Genomic DNA, 23,120 nt, shown 5'->3' on the forward strand with positions numbered 1-23,120 from the left:
CTATTTCCTTTCTACGCCTCCAAGTGAAGCCAAATAAAGCATATATATTTTGAACTATGAAAAACGTATCATGATAATACACTCCCCATGCCGGAATTTACTGGTGCTCAGGAACTGTTTGTAATCTTGTATTCTAAACACTATAAATTACCATAAAAAGGTTGAAGTCTTCATCTATTGCTTGGTAAATAATGCATGAGACAGCTTTCAACAACAGGCAAGAAATACAATTTTCAGGTCTTTAACACTTAGTGTATAACAAGCAGTAGTCTGTAGGGACCTGAACAAAGCGTGTTCTCCAGCTGCAGAGTCTGGTCAAAGAAAGGTGCTCTTTAAGTGCTTTTTACAGAGTTTGCCATTATCCTAAAGGCAGTTGAAAACCTATGGTTTATGATGAGATGCTGTTAATAAAAGAACCTGAAATAGCAGAAAGTAGTTAGAACTAGTATCATATAGTATTCCAATGGTGGGGAAATATAATTAACATCTCAATAAACTGAAAGCTCTGTAAGGATGATCACTGTATGCATTGTTTAAACATGCATTCTTCTTATGGAAATACATTTTGCAGTCCCCTGTTATAGGGCTTTCTTTTTTTCTTCTTAGATAACTAGCAGTATCCACCAGGCCCACATTCAAGTTACACTACAAAAGAAGAGGAACACATCCTTCTTTTTCAGCTCTTCTCAGCTACATATGTACTCTGTGGGAGAGGTAGGGGTACTGAATACACATGTGGTCAACACATCTTAAAGATACATGGTTAGATTTTTTACCAGAGATTAATTATGTGCCTGGAGAGGCATCTCAGAACTCCTGTTGACTGAGGGACTACACTTCCAAAAGCAACATTGCTTTGTGACACTTCAACAGGAGCATTAACACTTAATAAAAGCATGAAACAAACTCCATACAGTAGCTTTGCAAATTTACCATGTTAATACATTACAGCTTGATACCGATATGTTACTTGAGCTGTACTTGAAAAGGTTTTAATTACCCAGGGCAGTCAGTCATCCCTAAGCACCTCATGCCAAATAGGCAGGCAACACTGAAGCAGGCAATCCCTTCCAGCAGTCCATAGCAGGCACAAAAGTATGTGGAGTCCTGGTAAAACACAGCACCTGTGGCTCCTGAGCAAAATAGACACCTAAGACCTGACAGCTTTTGCTGCATATGCATGTCAGAGAAAAATGCAGATGCCTTTGCTTTCATAGTCCAGCAAAAATCCAATATAACATTAGTTAAATGCTGTGAAACAGACACAAGATTTTCCTTTCAAGGCCCTTCTGCAAGGGTTTTGCTTTTAGGAAAGAAGCGGGAGAAATACTGTGAAGTGTGTTCTTTCATGGACAAATGACGGGAAGGAAAAGCAGCTAATGGCTTCAGGGACTCTTCCCTTCAGATACATGAACACTAACATCCTGTTGGGGGTGTAAGCTCTTATTGATAAAGTCTCTAAATTGTGAAAGCAGTCTTAATATGTGTTCTAAATAGGTCAAGAAAAAAACCAAGACAAACTGAAAATTCCTTTATTAAAGTATGCAAAGCCAAAACTGCCGACAAATGGACTTCTACTTATCTGATTTTGAAAACAAAAACAAAACTACAAAACTCTTCTTTCATATAGAAAGAAGTGCAGGTGGGAGCACACGAGTGGTAGAACATCCACACCATAAACATCAGCCATTTGGTCATCTGGTTTTCTTCCTTCAGTGGGCAACTTCTTTATCAGATAACATATAGTTAACAAAAACCTAATTCAATTCCAACCCTGAAAGACAAATACTTCAACTTTTGCCTCACATTAAGTTGCTAAAAGATCTGGAAATGAGACTTATGGTTCTTGTCCTCCATACAGAGCTGCAGGAGGTCTGACACCTGTACTTCATGGCTCAGCTAGAAAAGCCCAATCCTGTTTTACCTGAAAGACCTCTTCAACCAAAACCAGAGATGGAGGAAATTCATACATCAATACATATATCACACTGAATAGTTCAAGCCATTCAACACCCATGCTGGAGTAAGACCTGCTCTGGAGTAAAAGATTTTTTATTTCTTGCAGATCATTTAATCAATCAATCACAGTTTGTCCCAAGTCCTGAAGTACATTGCTAAGATCACCTTACTCCACTCAATCTAGAAAAAGTAAATTGCATGAATCATCTAACAAAGTTTAAAAATCTTGCAAAGTACACTGCCAGGAAACAAACCCATTCTCTCTGGTTGCTCCTCTGTGTAGATAAACCTTTACAATCTTTTTGCTTGTCGCTGTAAAGCATGCCTGTCATCACCCAAAGAAGTTGCCTTGCAATACAGAGAAGAAATATGTAACAAGCGTAACTGACTGTCTTTGGTAAAAATACAGTCATACCATGGCTAGTTGCTCCTAGAAAGAAGCAAGCTTCAGCTTTCAAACCTTAGAGCAGAGAAAGCTATTTGGAATTAAGTAAATCCATGCTGCAAAAACGTGAAACAGGTTCCACAACAGCATCATTCAGACCCCATCCATGGACAACGGTCTGAACAGAGTCTGAAAGCTATGCAATGTAATTCACGCAGATGAGGATAAATCCCACACAAGTAAGTCTTCCTCTTGTTTAGCATAACATAACACCATGTGGACAAGCAGACCCAACGTATTACTGTCACAGTAGGCTGAACAGTAAGCTCCAGGGAAAAGTTCACTGTGCGGCATATATTCACCTCCCTCACAAAAACACTTATTTGTCACAATACAGAATCACTCCGAGAGACTCCAGAGATTGGACAGGAATCAATGGAGACCTCTTTCATTGTCATTAACAACAAGGAATACGCCCGCTGAAGGAGTTCACACCCACTCAAGATAAAAGGCCGATCTCTTCTGCAAAGCAGCCTTGAAGACCGCAGCGAGGCAGCCTGAGTTGTAGTGGCTCACTGGGAGGATCAAAGTTTGCATAAATGCTCTTTATAGCCAGATGATTTCCAGCCACCAGGGTTGGAATTAGAATTTTATATAAGACAACGAAAAAGAAGGATAAGTCCTGACACATGAATATATCTTATTAATGCTGTTTGATACACTAAGTTGCAAAGTAGCAGAATTAGTACACGCCAAGGTCCCCCATGCATAGGCGATGTAAACTAGATGCTCTTTCCACGAATAATTTGAGGTTTCTTACAGAAACCACCAAATGAAATTGTCTCACACTAAGCAGGAGAACAGGCTAGATGTGTGGGGTTTTACTGCCATGGATGGTATCACTACAAATGACTGGCCCAGATCTCTGACGAATTGCTCTGTCTGATCCTTCCCCCTTTAACAGCAGTGGTGGCTGTTGATTGATTACCTCGCTCATCCACAGTTGTGCAGATAACTTTTTTTAAGCTATAATTTTTGTTCTAGAAAGTCACTCACTGATGTCACATCTGGTATGGAGTAGTATATTCATTTTACCTAGACTGTACTTACTGGCATGCTTTTACTTTTTTTCCACCTACTGTTGAAATCAGGTCCTGAATAATTTCTGTTCCTTAAAACGGTATGTTAACTTTGTTATTGTTCAGCCAATATATTTGCCAATATATATGTTCTAACCATGTATTATTGGCAAGCTTGAAAGATTTATTAAAATCCTCATCATCTCATCTGTAATTTCATGCATCAGCTCTTCCACTATTGTGGGATGAAAATTATCTGCTTTTCTTCCTGCTTCTCCTCTTTTGAGGACAGACAGCTCACTCATTTTCATTCCACCTAAATGCAGTCATTTCCATTGCTTCCATACGTTTTCACCAGCTGTCCTGCCCTCACCCTCAGTTTCAGCATAGTCTTCCTTAATTATAACCTAGACAAAGCACGCATTTAAGTTTGAGTCAATATATAAGACTATCTTTAATTTTTACTCTTTCCCTAAAGCACAGCCATCCCATTTCATTTATACTTTTTCTTCTCTTTGCTGAAATATTTAATACATATTTTGATGTCCAAGTCAACTAGATTTTTGATAGCGCTCACTTTCTGATGTCTTGATCAAAGGCTTATTTCTTAATTGACCTCTTTCTCCATTTCCCATCTACATTCCAAGTGTTTTTCAAGAATTTCATTTATCTAGCTGGTTCATTCTGAGCAACGTAAGTTAAAAAAAAAACAAACTTATTTCCTAAAATAGCATTATTTAAACTGGAAAAAATATTAAAAATCATAGCGATTACTGACCTATGAATATCAATTCAGTTGAAGAGCTACACTGCCATTCATAATCCTGAACTCTTTCAAATACCAGCTGTCCTCCACTGTGATAAAGAACATCCCAGACACTGAACTCTGCATGTCTCATCCCTTTCGATGTTGTAGTTTACCATCCAGTTCAAATAAAACAATACATCCTGATTTTACAGTTTACCATCCAGTTCAAATATAAGAAATGTCCTGAATTGATAATTACTTTCGTCTGGAGGCTGCTGATCCCAGATACTTACAGCACATATCATTCTGACTCTTACGTGAACGTCCTGCATTAATATAGCAACATCACGAATATTTAGAATAATATACATATAGAGGGCTCAGGTTCGTGACTAATTCTCCAAAGCTTTTCTGAGCAGCATTAAATGAATAATTAAGAACATGAAAAAAACATTATAGAAAATGGTTTTGAGTTAGGGGTAAAAGAAAGAGAATGTGTCATCTTGCGTCTGGTAACCACCATTTGCAACTGCAAGGCTTCTAGTCAGATCAGAATTGCCCTTAATGAAGAACCATGCTCACTTACACTTTAAATGACAAAACAGTATTTATGTTCAAAGTGGTTTAAGAATAACTGCACTTGGTAAAGTTTTGGATTACCTAAAAATCTCATCATCCAAAACGGTGGCTGCTACTGAAATTCCTTTACATTTCTAAGGGAGTGCTGGCAGTTTTCTTTTAGCAACTTTTACTTCCATTTTCTTTTTTAAAGCTGTAATTGGTGTCTAACTAAGAATAATGAGCTATAAATCAGAAGTTGAGAGTGCTGTACATGTCAAACTATCAGTAGCTAACCCAATGCAAGATGCTGTGTCAACTACACAGATGCTGTGTCAACTACCCCTTTTTCATTTCAACCTCAGTGTCAAACTGACAGGGCAACAGGTCATCATAAAACACTCTGTGACCCCCCAAGCAAGGGCCTAACCTCATGCACAAAATACTTCCCCACTCCCCTGGGGGGGTAGCAGCAATCAGTGTCATCATGGAAAGTCCTAGAACTGCAATTACCTTTAATGAGAAGTATTCCAATGGTAATTATCTTGCTCTTTTTCTTTTTGATTCAGTACTTCCCTCTCATCTACCTCAGGAGTAAAAAATTATTCACACTGATTTGTAATGAAGAGCAAAGATGAACTATTTCCCATTGTCCTCTACAGTCCAGAGCATAATATTTTTGGGACATTCAGAAAGTGTGTAGTATTCAAGGCTACTGCACAGAACATCCAGAAGTTCCTCTGGAACATCTCTGGTCATTTAGCATATCAGAAGCTTGTCTCTCTAAATCAGACATTGATCCAGAGATTTTCAGAAAAGCTTAGATAAAACAGGAGCTACTGTATTCAGACATATTTACAGAAACTGAAGTTTAATATATTCCAACACTATACCAAATTCAATCTTAACAAATCAGGAACAATGAGGAGGAAAAAATTATTATGACTTCCTTACAGCTGTTGGTAAAATGAAAGTAAATAGCAATCAGAGAATGGGAACACCATCTCATTTCTTTTCCTTAACAATCAACTTAGAAGACTGTAGAATATTATGCCCCCAAAAGATGCAAACAATGCAAATAAATCCGCATTACAAACAAACCATTCTGCTTGCTAATAAGGCAGTTCTTCGTGTATGCCCAGAATCATAGAATAAGTAAGTTTTGAAGGGATTGCTAGGGGCAATTGAGTCCAAGCCCCTGTTCAAAACAGGGCCAGCTTCGGAAAGCAGGAAGTAACTTTAATTTCAGCTTCAGCAGTTCATAGTTTTTTCCAGTATTTTCTGTTAGACTGAAAGCTAAAGCAATAACTTAGCCATAGGTTATTGGGGGGGTGGGGGGTGGGGGGGGGGTGGAATCTGGTCCAGAATGCTAATTTGTAGCAGAACATACAAAGGGTTCACATTCTATCATGAGCCAGTACTGCCAATCAGGTTTCCAAATCTCATACTCAGGAAGAGTTTCAATGATAAAAGGATAAAAAATATTCTTCGTAAGGCCAAGTGTAAGAAAAATGTTAACCTACTAAAACACTGTTGCCACTGAATTCCCTTGGAAAAGCCAGAAAAAACTTTTTTGGATGTTTCCTTTCTCATGGGGGAGCCTTTCTAGGAAGAGGAAGTGTTTCCACAACTGATGCAGTCTTTAAATGGTAAATACAATTATATCATTTATACATTCACATCATTGTATACCCACAAACACCTTGGCTCCATAAATAAAGACATTGCTCAGAAAACCTACACAGCTGGTGAACAGCCTTGGCCAGTGACCAGCTAAAGACCTGTTACCAGGTTTTTCATAGCCTAAAGGCAACCTTATATGTGAATCAAAAACTGTCCGACTGGCTTATGTGTTTAAGACTCTTGAAAAGCTAATGCAACCCAGGCATCACAGTCTGTAAGGCATACCTAGTGTGAGTTTAGTGGCTCATCTTTCACACTTTCAGAATCATGCCACTAAGAAATAAAAGATAAATATGTCATTGCACTAAGTTGCGCTGAAGAAAAAAATCCATAAAAAAGCCCTTTAAAAAGTAGAAAAATTAATGGAATGCAAAGAGAAAACAGAGTACCAGGACCTGTTTAGTTTCTTTTTTCTTACCTGTATTTTAAAAAGAATAAAATATATTTGGATTTTATTAAAAAAATCGACATATATATTTAGTGAACAGCAATCTTGAGCCTCAAAAGAATTGCCACCTATGTGACATTCAACTCTACCCAATCTACCAAAGGATTAATTTCATAGACATTTGACTTCAGCTTTACTTCTCCAAATTTTTCTTGTTTTAACACACACAAGCAGCACCTCTGAAGCCAAGTGCAAAATTATAAGGAAGAGCATGGTGATATAAAACACTAGAGTACTTACAGCATTTTGGGAACAGAAAAAAGGAAATAATGCTGAATTAATACATTAAAAGCAACAGGTCAGAAAGAGGAAAATAAAGCTGATGGGGAGGCTAAAAGGAAAATAGATCTCCATTGATTTAAGGTTTGTTTGAGTTTTCTTTTTAAAGTAGCAGCAAAAAATCAGTAAAATCAGGTGAAACCCACTAAACATTTCCTTAAGAAAGGCAAATTTCATGTTTGTATTTCTTCTTGGAAACTTCTGTCACTTCAAAGCAATAGAATTAAACCGCAGAACAATTAAAGTGAGGAAAAAAACCCAAAAAACATACACACAAAAACACAAACAAACACACACACACACACACACACACACCCCCCAACACTGGAGCTACATCAACATAATGAAAAAAGGGAACCAAAGCAAGGGATGAGTAACAAACTCTGGTAAACTGAAAAAAGAAGAGATTAAGGCAAAGCCAGAACTGAACTCCCCAGGTGTCTCTGGTCTGTGGGGTAAACAGTGTTACTTCTGAAAACAGATAAAAAGTTAATATTGACAGGCAAATATGGGGAGCAGCCTACAGGCTCCAAAACTTAGAAAGTATTATGCTCAGCAGTTAATTGCAGAGAAAAAGCGTAATTCACAAAAGGATCCCCAAAGGGACCTAATAAGATTTTGGCTTGTAAAAAGGAAGAGACACAAGAGGTATTAAAAATAATGAGCAAACAGGTTAAAATATAACAAGGAGGGAGGAACCAAAGTGACTTACATGGCATCTCAGGCTGCCTTGTTTGTGAGCACTGCACCCTCTCACCCTTCGTACAGTGGGTGGAACTACAGAAAGACTTGAATGCATAAAACAGAGGGTGGGGAGCTGCATGTGAAGGGGAATATCAACAGTAATCAAAAAAGAAAAAAGAACAAACAAGAAAAACTATCAAAACACACAGATATGCTTGATAAGTCAGGTGGTTCTCTCAGCTGCCAGTTTCTTCAGGGATGCCCTTTTCAAAAACTATTAATTCCTTGTGTGGAAGATAATTTATCACAGAACTGCTCTTTTAAACTTCACTTTGTTGTGACAGTGACAAAATAATAGGCCCAACACAAATGCTCAGTAGTGCATTTCAGAAGCAATATTTGCCAGATTCTTCACTGGTCTCATAAACCATCCTGAAAAATAAATCTTAATGCCTTGCAGCAACCACATACAATTATTCTTCTGAAAAGAACTAATATACATTTGGGTTGATGTAGAACTTGGTGTACAATAACTAAGCAAAGAAAAAAAAATTATGCCCAACAAGCCTTGCACTCTGTAGAAGTTTGGCTTCATTTTTATTCTGAATGCATTCAGTACTGCAGCCATGGCCCCTCCACTATGGTACCACAAACAATAATAAACCACCTGGTGTATACACAAAAGAGCTCTGCCCCAAGGGGCAGTGAATCAAGCCAGGTTTTAAAACAGCACAGGCTCGTGATGAAGAACAGCATAAAAGCATTTCAAAGTTCACAGTTGAATGTAGCCTCACTCTCCCAGCAAATACATGGTAAAAAACATCCTGCCCCTTCAGACCATACAGTTGACCACTGCTCCTCAAAACAGCTAGAGAAGAAAGGATGGGCTAATCAGAGGAAGAAAATTATCACTACGATTGCGCTAATGGTATAAATTAGAGGTAGATATCCAGAAGGTCAAGACTTGATAATGTATTTTAATCAGGCTGTATTTTCCTAAAGAGCTGGGCTGGTAGGACAAAATGTAGAACAACATAGTAATGATGAGAAATGGTAAGCGAATAAAGGAGGAAAAAAAATATCAGAGCTGTGGAGAATAACAACTGGCTTGTTTAACATGACTGAAAATCTAAGAGGAGAAAAGGAATTTTCACATGAGACTATGTAACAAAATAAACCAACAAATGTAATTTATGTTTGAGCCAAGTAAAGCTTTGAAATCCATCACTTAATAAAGTACTGTTACAAGCACTCTGCTGTTCAAAACAAGCAATAACTTAAGTGTTATTCTTATTAGTGTTTCAAAATTGGAATAAAGCTAAAAGTACTGATGTTTTCAGAACAACTTGTTTAAAAACACAGGGTATATGACTGAGAAAAATATACCCTGAGTTGCTGTACAGTTATTTGTCTTTTCAACATCAAAGCGAAATAAATATAATTAAAGGAAGCTGGGGCATGACCATTTACAGGCCGGATTTTTTTTACCTGGACACACTCTTCTCTACATTGTGCTAAGTTGTTTGGATAGCAAGCAGAAAGGACTGTGTGTACCTTGCTTAGAGCAACTGAACACACTTTACACAGGGTGGGAAGCAAGAAGAAACCATGTAAAACGGAGTTCCTCAGAAGTGAGAGGAGTAGGCCTGCATGCACTCCAACCTTCAGCCTGATAGGTAATTAAGAGATTTTCTGGATAGTTCAAGAAGGGCCTGGAAACAAGTTGTTTTTTTGTTTGGTTTTTTTTTCCCCCTCCCTCAAATCTGGGATGCCAGCCAAAAATGAGCACTGTTGGAAAGGACATAGACAGTGGCTACTGCAATGAGACCTGCTTGCAAACCTTTCTTCTTCCCTCTTTCAGTACCTCTACAGTCCTTTTGCTTAGTGAGCTGTCATTTGTAGTTCACTTTTGTACACTTGAATAAAACACTTCAGTTTCCAACAAGGTAAGTTGGGAAATCCCTTTGACACAGAAGAGAAAGAAAGGAGGCCAGTCTGGGATCCCATTACACTGTTAAACATCACCTGGACTTTGAAAAGAATTGAAGTGGCTCAGGCCCCCTGACCATCACCAAAACCAAGCAGGTTTACAAACTTAACATGCTTATTTTTTCAGAAAAGCTTTTTAGATACCTATCTACAAATGTACATTCCACTAAATGACATTGGCTTTCCATACTTCAGTATTCTGGGATGCATCCAAACCATGTATGGCAAAGAGATTCCCAACCTAGATTAAACTGAACGTCCTGTAAATAGAGCTGTTACCTTACAGCACGGTGAAGATACACTGGTTTTGTCTGAACAAGTGCTGCCAGTTTTGTCTGCTGCCTCCTTACAGGCTGTCAGCAGCAGCTTGCTCGTCTGAACAGTGTTTCACATGTGGCAATGTTGCTTCCACACCTATGCCACTGACAGTATTTCCTGGTATCAGGCTCCATAATAATACATGCATAAAACCCAAGAAAAACTCACTGTACTCTTTGAGGGCGTATCCTAAGAACTCCTAAAAAATGAGAGTGTGTCACATGGTTTAAAAGGTACTGAATCTCTTACCTATCTTTACTACCATGAAAACAAGATTTAAAACCAACTGTTCAAATTAATATTTTCAGAAACTTACAAGCAACCCAAAAAATGTATTTTCATAGATTAGAGAGAATGTTTACTACACCTCTGCAACAGCCAGATCATTTTCTTATTCAAATAATTACCTGGGGTAGGTAGGGAACTAAGCTTAGAATAAAAATAAATTAAAAAATTATTAACAATGCTAATTAAACCATAACAGCTATGACCCCTCCCCCCCAAAAAAAACACAAACAAAAAACCCCAACCAACAAACCAAAAACCTTCAGCTACAAAAGAGTTGTATTCAGAAAAAAATAAAATTAAAACCTGGTAAAACACATCTTACTACATTACTCTCTTTCCACAAGCATTCTTAGACAAATAGTATCTCTATAGCTGTAAATAATACAGTTGTCTACCTAACAGTCCTGAAGACTGAAGCACTCTACACACAGCATTACAGCACCAACACAAGTTGTAAACTTCTTTACAGCTTGACCGGAACTTACTAAAACTTAATCATAGAACTCACTTCTTTCTGTACATCTGTACTTCTTTTCTGTACATTCTGTACAACTGTACGTTTAAGTACAGAAGATGATTTCAACATTGTCATGATATCAGTGACTGCAATACTGAATTACATCCTCCAACTAGTAGTAATTTCAATTCAAAGTATTACAGATAATTTAAATAGCATGGCAAATTTTCCTACCACAGATTCTTGCCCTGTGTCAGAAGTGTACTTATTTCCAGCCTCATCCTCTGCTGTTCTTAACTGGACTCCCCACACAGACCCGGACCTGCTCCATCACCCTGCTGTGTCTTTCAACTTTTGATTGACCCTGTTATCACCATCTCTGCTCTTCCCACCCTCCTCAGGTCCTGTGTTACTACGTCCTGGTCAGTGGGGACACTGTTCAACCAGTACTGGGGCCAGTCCAGTTCAGCCCCACCACACTGCTTACCAATACAAACACTAATAAAAGCTAACACTGTAACAAGCTACTTAATGGGATGTAGTAAAATAAAGGCATCACCAACAGAAATTAAGTGAAACAGAACAGAGGACCTCATTGATGGGCAAACCCCTACCTTTAGAACAGACCTCACTCTCAAGGGTTTCCTCTGGTCACCATATCTCTTCAATATGTGTAATCAATCGGATGTCCCAAGCCACCATCACAATTTGAGCACGTGAATCTTCCAACTCAATCAAGTGAAAACTTCCAGCAGAGTGAAAATATTTCCTGACAGTATTAGTGAAAAGATGTCATAATAGCTGTGGCATCTGACAAGTCCAAATTCATCTTAGTTCACAGGGACAGAAAAATATCATCTTACACTTTACATTGGATTAGTTGTAAATATTGCAGTTCAAAAGTATTCAGAAATTATTAACATGCTATTACCACACACAGATAAGTTGAACAAGAGGCGAATTTTGTGTGAGCTAAGTCAGGTCAGCTCAGCAGAGCCCGAGTGGGTAAGAACAGATGATTCTGGGATCAACTAGCTCAAGCACACAGGAACCAGCAGAGCCATGTCTCTTAGGAACAAGAGCGCCTGCCCAATACACAGCTCAAAATAGCTACAAGAAGAAGAACAGATTCTGAGCTGCAGGGCAGGAATGCTATTATTTGACACTGCACATACCTAAAAGGCCATTCCCCAAAGGGCAAAGAAGATTAATTCACTCCAGCATCAGTGGTAGATCTTTGCCAGTGTCATAGGGTAGGCCTGAGCTCTCAACACTGCGAGATCTCTGTGGTAGCCACTATTATTCACATAGCCCAGGCCAGGGCCAGCTGGAACTTTCAGAACAGAACAAGGTTTGATCTTTCCAAATATGGGTCAGGCAGGCTCTCCCATACCTAGGAATCTTACATTCCTGCTTTGGACTCTGTTTCGTATTTTTGTGAAACTCAGCAAAAATACTTCTTCCCCCTCCCCTTGCTACCAGATGCGTAAATCTGTTCCTGGCTCTGCCACTTGTTTGTCTTGGTGTTCACATAAATGCCACCAATTCCCCACATCAGGGTAAGAGAGTTGCTTATAGGAACTGGCAACGGAGAATATAAAACAAGAATGTCTGACTTGTTGGTGGGTAGTGTAACAGTAATAGATATCCATTACAATGACAGTGACATGCTCCATGACAGATTTTTTTTCCAGATGAGCAGTGTACCAAATGTAGATCATGTTTCCACAAAAGAAAAGGTTTCATAAGAGAACTTGGCAAGAATTAATTTTAAGTCATGGCAGTAAAAGCAATATCTCTTGGTGAAATTAAGGCAGATAAATATTTAAATGCATCATCTTACTTATTGGGCTGACCCATACATGCTACTCTTGCTTCTAGAAGGATTTTCACGGTACCCTCTTTAAGCTTTGACAAAAGGAAGTGAAACACACAGCTCAACACATATTTGTGAAAACAGTATTCTGTATTGACAAACATGCCACAGAAAGAAATTCTGCTTATCTTTTCAACACACTGTGAACAAAGATTTCAAACAAGTTTCACCTCAAAGTTCACCAGTTCCCCCTCTTTGCTTGCAATGCATAGAAAAAATGAGCTTTCTTTTATTCTCCTGTAGGTAAAGAAATTAGTTAATTAACAGTAACTCCAAAAGTAAAGCAATACGAAAACACTTAGAAAGCATGACATGCTTCTGGCAATCACTACCAAAGGATCACAACAGTCACCTCCCACTCCCCAGAGGAAACCTGTAAAATGTATTAAATACTCCTATTCTTGCACTGATTTAATGGAACTGTAAAGAAGACAGTCAACTAATATTGCTAGTAAAATTACATTCAATGTTTCAAAATTATATGAGAGAAATAAATTGCTGAAATATGCAGTTCTTCATTTGCAAAGATAAACCGACAACCTGGGAATATGAATGGATCAAGTTTTGTAATTTGAGTAATTTATTCTGAATACTCAAACTGTCAAAGATGAGCTGTTCAGAAAATTTTAAATCACTCTTAGGAGAATTTCCACTAAAAAAAATAACACAAATACATTTTCAAAATGCTTTGGAATTACAGGCCATAATGAGTAATCACAAAAGTTATACCTACCACAAAATAAAGTTAAATTCCCAATTTTCATTATCTTAAACACCAATACTAGGGGAAGACCTGTGATCTTGCCTAATCGGCTAATTACTCCTATAGTTATTCAATATTTAGTGAGCAAAACCCAATAGCTTGCAGTTGTATTAGTGCCTGTGGGTACAACGAGACAGTTGCAACTTGTCAGCACAAGAGACTTCAGCAGATGCAACTTCAGCCAAGATATGACACCTGAATATGTGCACAGGCAACACAATGAAAAACAAAACCATCTTGATGACTACATAAAGTCCTAAGAACCTACAGAGATAGGCGAGAAAGCTGATGAAAATAAGGGGAAAAATCTCTCATCCCTGGAAGTAATTTAAGGACATTAATTCATCTCCCTCCAAAAGCACCAATACCAGGTTAGGGTATTTTTGTAGACAGATGACAGCATAAAAACATTTAAAATAATTCCAACTCTATCACTTACTAACTGTATTTTCTATCCTTAAGAATAAATTAGTTTCTAAAAGGACAACTTATTTTCTTCCCTACTTCCACCCCAAATTATGTCCTGCTTTTTGGCACTTTGATTTATTTTTTTCTTAAGACAATTTTAAAAAAAATTACTGAAAAATATCTTTAACAAAGGCTCTGCTTAAATACTGGTCACTGCTGATGTCTGTGCTCATGAATAGAAGTGAAATAAGCAGCTCATCCATTTTACAGCTTCTTTAGTCTTTACACATTTGACCTCCATGAAAAACATGTGAGCATGAATTTAAATCTCTGGTATAAAAAGAGTATTAGACAACAAACTGATTCATGACTTTTCAATGAGATTGTGAATACTGATATCCTAAGAATGCATAATTTTAGAACAGAAATGAACAAACAGATTTGAATGAAACAAAAAATAATTTCCATATATTTAGGCCTTTTTTCCCCATCTCATGAATGTATAAACTAAATCAAGTTGTCAGTGAAGTGATACTTAGTTGCACTAGTTTACATTTTGATTTAAACTACTTAAGACAGCAAGTTGAGCACTTAACAGATACGAGCCAGCAGCTAACAGGAAGGAGGAGAACCACAAATACAAGTTACAAAATATATTCCATACTCCATCCTGTTGAAAACAATTTATTGGCTGAGTATAAGACTGTTTTCTAATTTCTAATTAGAATCATAGAATGGTTTGGGTTGGAAGGGACCTTAAAGATCATCTAGCTCCAACCCCCCTGCCATGGGCAGGGGCACCCTCCGCTAGACCAGGTTGCTGAAAGCCCCATCCAACCTGGCCTTGGCCTACACTTAGTTCTACCTAGTTCTTACACTTACCCTTCATCTGCTCGACTCTAAAGCTTCTTACCCGAGAAGAACAGCAGCTATACTCTCCCAGGCAATTCATCCTTTCTTGAAATATAAACTTGCTCTGCTCTGATAATATTCCTGTTGTTGCATTTAATAATAATGATTCTTGGAACAGCTGAATAAGACAAATAAGCTTTAGTCCTAATTGGCTCTATCTCTGAACACAAAAGAAGGAAATTTAAATCTCTGGCAACCAAGTATGCAAGTCATGACATGAAAAAGAGGAATAGTCTAAAAGTACATCATTAAGCTGCAGCATATTAGCCAATTTTCCTCCATTATGGAAAACTGTAGGACAGTGCTTGGACCAGAGCTATCAGAAAAAGCTCAAGTGTGAAGTAGTTCTGCCAGAAGAATAAACCAAATCATCTATAATTGGGTGTCCCTTGATACTCTTGCATTTGCACCCTGCTGCACACTTCCCATCTCAAAGCCAAGAAGCACAGCGGTCATCAGTATGTCCCTTTCTGATGCTATTGCTCAAACTTTCCTGGATTGTACGCTGTTCCCAGTGGATTTCCACAACCTAAACTAACTCCTTTCCGCAAGTCTAACCAATACACTCCTAAACGGTACAGGAATGCCCTGAATGATCCAGAACTAGACCCAGTACTGGCCAGGGCTGAGAACACCAAGCTCTGGGCTTTCTTTTCAGGTGGCCTCAAGATCTGGTTGTATCTTCAGAGCCACATCTACATTCAACCTAGAACAGCCCACGCCACAGCTGTTCATCTGGATGACTTTGAGAAGCATCAATAGGAAACATCTGGGGTCACAAATCAGTCAGGGTGTGGGAAGATGGTGTTGAACTATACAGCACTCTACAATGTGACAAATTCAGTTTTCAGCCTTTAGTAGCAGCCCTAGCACTGTGCAGCCATGTGGCATCACAAATCAATACAAATCCATTCCTCTTGTCAAAATTTGTCCAAAACATTCTGAAAGGGTAACTTCTTCTGACAGAAGTTACTTAATCTGGAGATATTAGATCTAATGTTATCACCTTTCTTCCTATACAAAAACATAAAGGCAGAATAAACTCCACACTGCATGACTTAATTTGACAAAATGTTATTATGTGCCTGGGCCTGATCCAGATCAGATTTGTATTGCTGGCTAATCTAATGTTGCACAGAGCCGGTATTAATGATCACAGAATAGCATCAGCACACACAAATTCAGCAAAAGGCCACTGATGCACAACACTACAATCATATTAGCCATCTAGATTGTATCAGTAGCTAACTGATGCCACTAGATTGAACTGCAATCTTGGCTGACAAGTACCTAAACGTATTGAAGCATTCTCAGATGTACATACACCTGGGACCTCGGAAAGTGGCAGTTACTGCACAATAAGAGGAATTAACTTTACAGTTGAAGAAAAGCTGGTGCTTCAGAAGCAAAGTTGATCGAACTCCTCTTCCTCTTGTACGACACGATAATATTTCATTCAAAGATTTACTTATTGGCTGTAATAACTTACACTATCATATATATACACACACCACACCTCACCTCCATTGCTACGGAAACCAAATTCTGGATTGGTACAGATTTATTGGAAGAGCAATACTTTCCACAGCTGGTGAAAAACATTCACAAAAACTTCAGGAAGCTGTAACATTAGCTAAAGATGTGAGATAAATCTATCTGTGGACACACAGGCATATAGACAGTTGCATAACTTAGATTGGAAATTGATTGAAGCAGCTTCTCCCAGGAAACGTTCCAAAGCAATGATAAAATTAAATTAGTAGCTTACATGTTGTTATTTTTTTCCATTACAGGAATTTAACTGTTGACCGTTACAACAGAAATAGCATACCGAATGAAAGTTAAATGGATAGACCTCAAACTGCACTTACGTGGAAACTAAGATAACTCCATACGAAATCTACAGCTCTGTCTTTTCCCTTTCCACATCCACACAAACATCTCAGAGTTGGTTTTTTTTCTCAGAATGATTTGAAATAGTGAAACTAAGATTACTTTGATTTCATAATGCTTCATAAAGCTGATTTTTGAATGAAAGGAAGTAATAGGTGAAAATACGTTGGTTTAAAATTAAAGATTGAGAGGCTTATACAGACAGAAAACTGTAACTTACAAGAACACATAACTTCATGAATTCTAACACCTCTATGAAACAGGCTAATATCTGTACAGCTAAAAAAAAAAAAAAAAAAAAAAAAAAAGTCCTCCCTCCTGGAGCAAAAAACCCAGCGCTAAGGCTGAAAGCTCAGCTGTATTTTAGTCTTTGTTAATCTGCATGGAATAGCTTTCCGTCCTGATCAAGTGCTGAGTACACAAGGCTGTCTTCAGCTCAGAATATTTGTATCTTTTTCCCCCACTGAGTGTCAACTGACTCATGTTATCCCAGCTAAAGAGAGTGCTAGGGCAGACAGTGCAGTAAGTCAAAGGAGCAACCCTTACGCATGACAAAGACTTAATAGGCCTACAACCACATGAACTGCATGCACCATGTGAAAAGCTCCTACTGAAACAGCTATTTCACCAGGCTTAGACTGTTTCCTTCCACCAGTGATGTCTCTGGGACAGTGTGCTACACTACCATGAGATGGATGTTACCTCCCTTCCTTCCCACTGCTTCTTTTCCTAACAAAAAGGGGAAAGGATGAGCTTGAAATGCACTGTTTTACTTGTCAGTATATGAAATAAACGCGAGCTTTTAATGACACTACATTACATGACACTGCAAAATTTTACAGAACAGTCTTCTAACTTATATTGGTTTGTAAATTCACCATACACTAGTAAAGAGAGTTATGTAAACATACAGGACACTAGCTGAAACTCCTTTACATGTCTGACATTCTCATCTCAGTCTGCTGTCCCTACTAAGGCTTTACAGGGCCAAATGCCAAGATTAACTGCTGCAGATTTTAGTTCCACTAATTAGAATTCAGCAACTCTTAGGATGTAAAATAACACTTCTCCCAAATAAATCTGAGTATTTGTTGAAAAAACACACTGGGTTTCAAGAACCCAAACACTTTGAGTGAACTTTTGAATGTTTAAAAACAACCTGATAAATGGTATTTTAAACGAATTATATAGCCTTGTGGCATGTTCAAAATTCAACTGCAAAACCAAAAATTTCTCAGATAAAAGAATTTCAAAACAGCAATAATATCAGGGACATTATTTCTGTAAGAAGAATTATTTGAAAAAATTAAGATGCTGAAGCACCTCCATCCTTTTTCTGAAATAGAAAAGCAGGAAGAGACCACAGAGTCACAACTCTTAACAAAAGCTATTCTCAATATACTTGTGTTCAACCACAGCAACTTTCCAAATCAGAAAATAGTATTTTACTAAATCAGTTTTTCCCCTTAACCAAAATGTCTTAAGGCAGCCAGACTGAAATCAGCATATGATCCATGCCGGAGATGGATAGCAGGACCCTTAATTTAAGGCTCATAAGTTTATTTCCAGCCCACACCAGTAGTCACTGAAAATTTTATTAAGTAACGGCTGTTTAGAAGCTACCACACACAATCCATCGGAAATGTATTAGTACACTTAAGCCTGTCTCAGAAGGGAGACTATAGATTTTGTGCCTCGAGATATTTTCTTCAATCCCTGTCAATTGCCCCTGAAAAATAAGTTAAAGTAGTTTGGTACAACATGGAAATTTGCAGTGACACTGTCAATGTGCCTTAGCACACAAGTCCCTACTTTCAGTACTACAATCAATTAAACTGAAAATAAATTGCTCCAATAGTAGCAGGGCAAATACCCCACACCCTCACCACAGGGAGTTACTGATGGGGATTTGCAGTGATCACACATCCTCTGCCTTCCCAGGAAGTCAGGCTGACAAAAGATAGCTGTCAAGATAGCAGGAGGATGAAAAGATTTAAAAATTATACCAAACCCAACTACAGGCATGAAAGCTCATTCCTGTGCTTACCTGTGTTTGCATAAATACCAAACATCCCCAATCAGCATGGAGATTTATGTATGAAGAAAAGAGATCACATAATTTGTGGAGATGGTCCCACTATTCATTATCACTCTACACCATCATAAGGGCAGGTGGGGGAGAAACAAAAAAACCCAAACAAACAACAACAAAAAAACCCATGCCAAACAAACACCCAAACCAAAAATAAAATTGAAAGCAGAACCACATTTACTAATTTACCTATGATAAGCAAGAACACAAAAAATATTTATAACTACAGAGTTTTTGTTGTGAACGCATTACCAAGAGACCACTTCATACTGTTCTTCACATTAGGGCAGACGTTTCAGAGTTACAGTCTCTCTCTGTTGGTACCTGACTAGCATACTGGCTATTAGCTATGTAATTTATACCCAAAAGAAGTATCTTCTAAAATATGAATTGTACTCATCCCGTATTCTATCAACTTTGTAGCTATCCTGAAATAAAAAAGGGCAAACACCAAGCAACAGGTGACAGAAGTATTTGTCTGTGCACCCCATTGTATGCGAGGCCACAGCATCCTGCCAGGAAGCCTGCAACACTGCAGCCTGCTTGCTCTGCATTTTGTTCCAAATTCTGTTTTCATCACCCATATCTGGCAGATTTCAATTTTGCCTCTTTTAGAAGTAATTTCCCAATAGTCTACTTCCCATTAAAAACCCTTTTTAAAGATTCAAAGCCTTTTAGCATTTCAAGTATGCTCATCTTACAGAAAAAAGCACAGGCAGCTCTAAAAGAAAGCTCCTAAAAAGCTTGGGGTGCAGTTGCAATGAAAAAGCCTGAAGTATGAATAAGTGTCATTCCGTCACTCTTCAAAACAAGTTAAAACCAAGTCTCAAGTTCAGTAATGAAAAAAAAAAAAAAATCCATGAGGGAAAATAAAATCTCTGCCTGTAAAAAAACCCTGTACGTCTAAAAGAATTAAATTTTGCTGTTAAATTTTGCTGTTAAAATGATCTCAAGTCCTATCACCCATACAGTTAAACAAACGAAAAATGAAAAAATAATTTATTTGCACCTTAAGAAATGTAGAGTTCACCCCTTTAGGATTTTTCACAGGAACACAACTATAACATACTACTGTACTGATATTACTCGGTATAAAGATATATTAATACAATGGTGGGAAACTATAAAATCCTAACATCTGTGCTATCTCTCAAGGACACCTTTAAGTCACACATGGTAACTGTGTGTCTGACTATGAAAACAAGGAATATTTATTTTATTAAATAATTCTATTCCTCGAGATCTGGTCTCCAAACTTGTTGTGAATTAGAAATGATTGATCTCAGTATGCTGAGAAGTAACATTCAACACAGTGGAACTAAAGATACACTTCTAAAGAGCAGGATTTTCTGTTTATTCAGTTGCCAGAACTTGATGCATGTGTGCACTGGATGAAATGAAGGGTCACAGAGATGTTCACTCGGTTACTATTTTGAGATCTTCATTCTACAACCTTAGAAGAGACAGTCCAACGTCAACAACAGACCTTTAAAAGCTGCAGTGCAAGGAATTAAAATAGCGTGATTAGATTTCATACTTTTAAGTGATTTAGAGACATACTTGTTTATATCAGAACAAATACAGGTGGAATGTTTCTCTGCATCCATTAGCACTTCCAATACAAAGTTTGTCTGGTCACTGGAAATGTTGCATAACACCTAATCCAGGGGTCCTCAAACTTTTTAACCAGGGGGCCAGTGCGTGGATGAAGTGGCAGGCAGTCATCTGCGGCTGCTTGGTTTCCCCCCCCCGCGGCAGGGGTGGGGGGTGTCTGTAAATACCGGGGGCCGGATTGAGGATCCTGGGGGGCTGTATCCAGCCCGTGGGCCATAGTTTGAGGACTCCTGACCTAATCCATATATCATCCAAACACTTATCACTACAGTTTTGCTATCACTTTTAACAACTATATAATGCCAAGTTTGAGACTGAATGGAAAATTATTTTAAACAGCTTTTGATAAACTACTCTAGTGAATTCACACACACAGTAAATGCACTCAACCCATTGATCTTGGCATTGATATCCACAATTTTTTACTTTCAGTCTGCATGGTCTTTAATGCAGCAATGTCTAATCCTTGCACCCAAGGTTCCAATGTATCAAACACTTAAAACATTTCTCACCACAACACACTGCTTCAGCTGACCTTCCTTTTTAGCCTTTATATCCTCTGTTTGTTCCCATCTCAAGATTGTTACGAAGGTTTTTTGGTGGCAAAGCTGTTTTGACTGACTTACTACCTGTTACCATTTATATAGATTCATCTTCTAATGCACAGGAAGTATTAAAAGGCCAGAAGAGATGAACTCTGGTACCCAAACAGTTTCTACTGAATGAAACGGATAATTCTGTAAATCCCACTAGATCCTACTGGTGATGAACTGGCTCTCAGTCTGCTTCTTTCACTAGTCATTTGAAGCTGTAGCTGTAGTGTAAAATACGTAAGGAAATTTTACAAGGGCAGTGTTATATGCTGTAGAACATAAATTGATTATGCATCTAAACCAAAAGTGTGAACATGACCACAAAGAGCCAGCCCATCTCCCCCCACCAAAAAAAAAAAAAAAAGTGCAGTTGCATGCAGGAATCATCCAAGATCCAAGAAACAAAGTGTTACCTGATCACTTAGTCTTCTAATTCCCTAATATGTATGTGTGCGTGCACATCTGCATACTCAAATGCTTTCAGTTAAAACAAACCCCATCATTTGGCATGGATCCAAATCTGACTCCAGCAAGCTAAAGCATTTGCCCTGAACCTGACGACATCTGGAAGAGCACACACACAGAGCTGGAAAACTAAATCTGCTGGTATCTGCTCCAAATCCTTTGCTGTGACTATTTTTCTATTTTAAAATATCTACATTCTGTTTAAGCAAGATTAATGTAAAAACAATTATTTAAAATGAAGTACACAAGTAGTAACATTGACTCAACCGCTGAGTCTCTACAGTCACAGATGGTAGTGGGGAGGATACAACTTGCCACTTCAAAACAGCAAAAGGTTTAAGGACATTTCAACTCAAGAGCTGGCTTCCCAGGAGATCCATTTACTTCATACATATTGTGACTTACAGAATGGAAGCGATACACCTCATAACTACAATGTGAACTGAAGTTTTACTTCCAATTTTGACTTTGATGTGGAGTTAATGGTTTGCAGGAATTCATAGCAAAAAAGGTAAATTGTTGCAGACACATGCAAAGCTTGTAGGAAAATCCACACCTCCCCCCCTGCCCCCCTCCCCCTTGTTAACCATCTTTCTTGCTTGTTACATTTCAACAGAAAATTTAACTTTCTAGTTTTACAAACACTGAATCAAGCATTAAAAAGCTGAAAAATGCTTATTATGCCATTCAATTAGAGAGCTGTGAGCATTTTGTTTCTCTAAATTTTTGTTTATTTCAAATGACTATGGTGAACATCTAGTCTTAGTTTTAGCTGTTGTTCCCACAACATTCTCCTGATAAGTAACTCAAGTGCTGCTAGCACAAAAATAGAAAATGCTATAAAACATGCCAGTATTCCCTATGTATAAGCAAGAATACTTGATGCCTTCCCAACAAGGTGATACAGCTACACTTAGTCTATACGCATCAAATCCCAAGACATCTTCAATAGTACATACATTGAAAAAAAGATATAAAATCGCAGTATTGATTCTGGATGCTTGAACTTTTGACACACCATTATATACCAAACTATTTTAACAAAAGTTGACTAACATTGCAGCACAGGTTACACACAGAAGTTATGCTATTAAAGAATAAAACCTATCATGATGTTGTAATCACACACCATTTACACACTCTGGGAGGAAAAAAAAACAACTTGCTTTTTTTCCACTTGATATAAGCATGATATGAACATGATACAGCTTTCTACTTAAAGTGATACTGCACTTTAAGTTACTTTTATGGCACCAAGGCTGCATTACAAAAACCAAAACAAACAGCAAAAATAGTCTTTCTCAGCACGGGGACAGGATTAGCAGGGGAATTTCATTTTTCTGAGACCAATCATCATTTTTTAGTTTCAGAAAACATGATTGCAAGAAAAATCAGCACAGGAAGAAAACAGTCTGTTTTTAAAAGCTACTACTGTATCAGCTAACACAGTTCTTCAGTTCAGAGGCATATTAACTGTTGTTTTTTTGGTTCTCTGAACAGTGAAACCTGTAGACACTTAGCTATCTGACCATAAGCAATTCCAACAGCAAGCAGCTCTCTCAAGGATAACAGCAGAAAGGTTCTACCAGCATGACCTGGACTTTGTGTGTCATTTCAGGCACCCATATA

The 23,120-nt window shown here is 38.0% G+C and overlaps 1 protein-coding gene across 7 annotated transcripts in view; it reads right to left on the bottom strand.

Moving 5' to 3' along the window:
• The window catches only part of PCDH15 (protocadherin related 15), a 443,438-nt gene that overhangs the window by 317,601 nt on the left and 102,717 nt on the right, over positions 1-23,120 (bottom strand). The gene's annotated exons all lie outside the window — the stretch shown is intronic.

The sequence above is a fragment of the Falco biarmicus genome, chromosome 9, assembly GCF_023638135.1.
Source record: "Falco biarmicus isolate bFalBia1 chromosome 9, bFalBia1.pri, whole genome shotgun sequence".
NCBI lineage: Eukaryota > Metazoa > Chordata > Aves > Falconiformes > Falconidae > Falco > Falco biarmicus.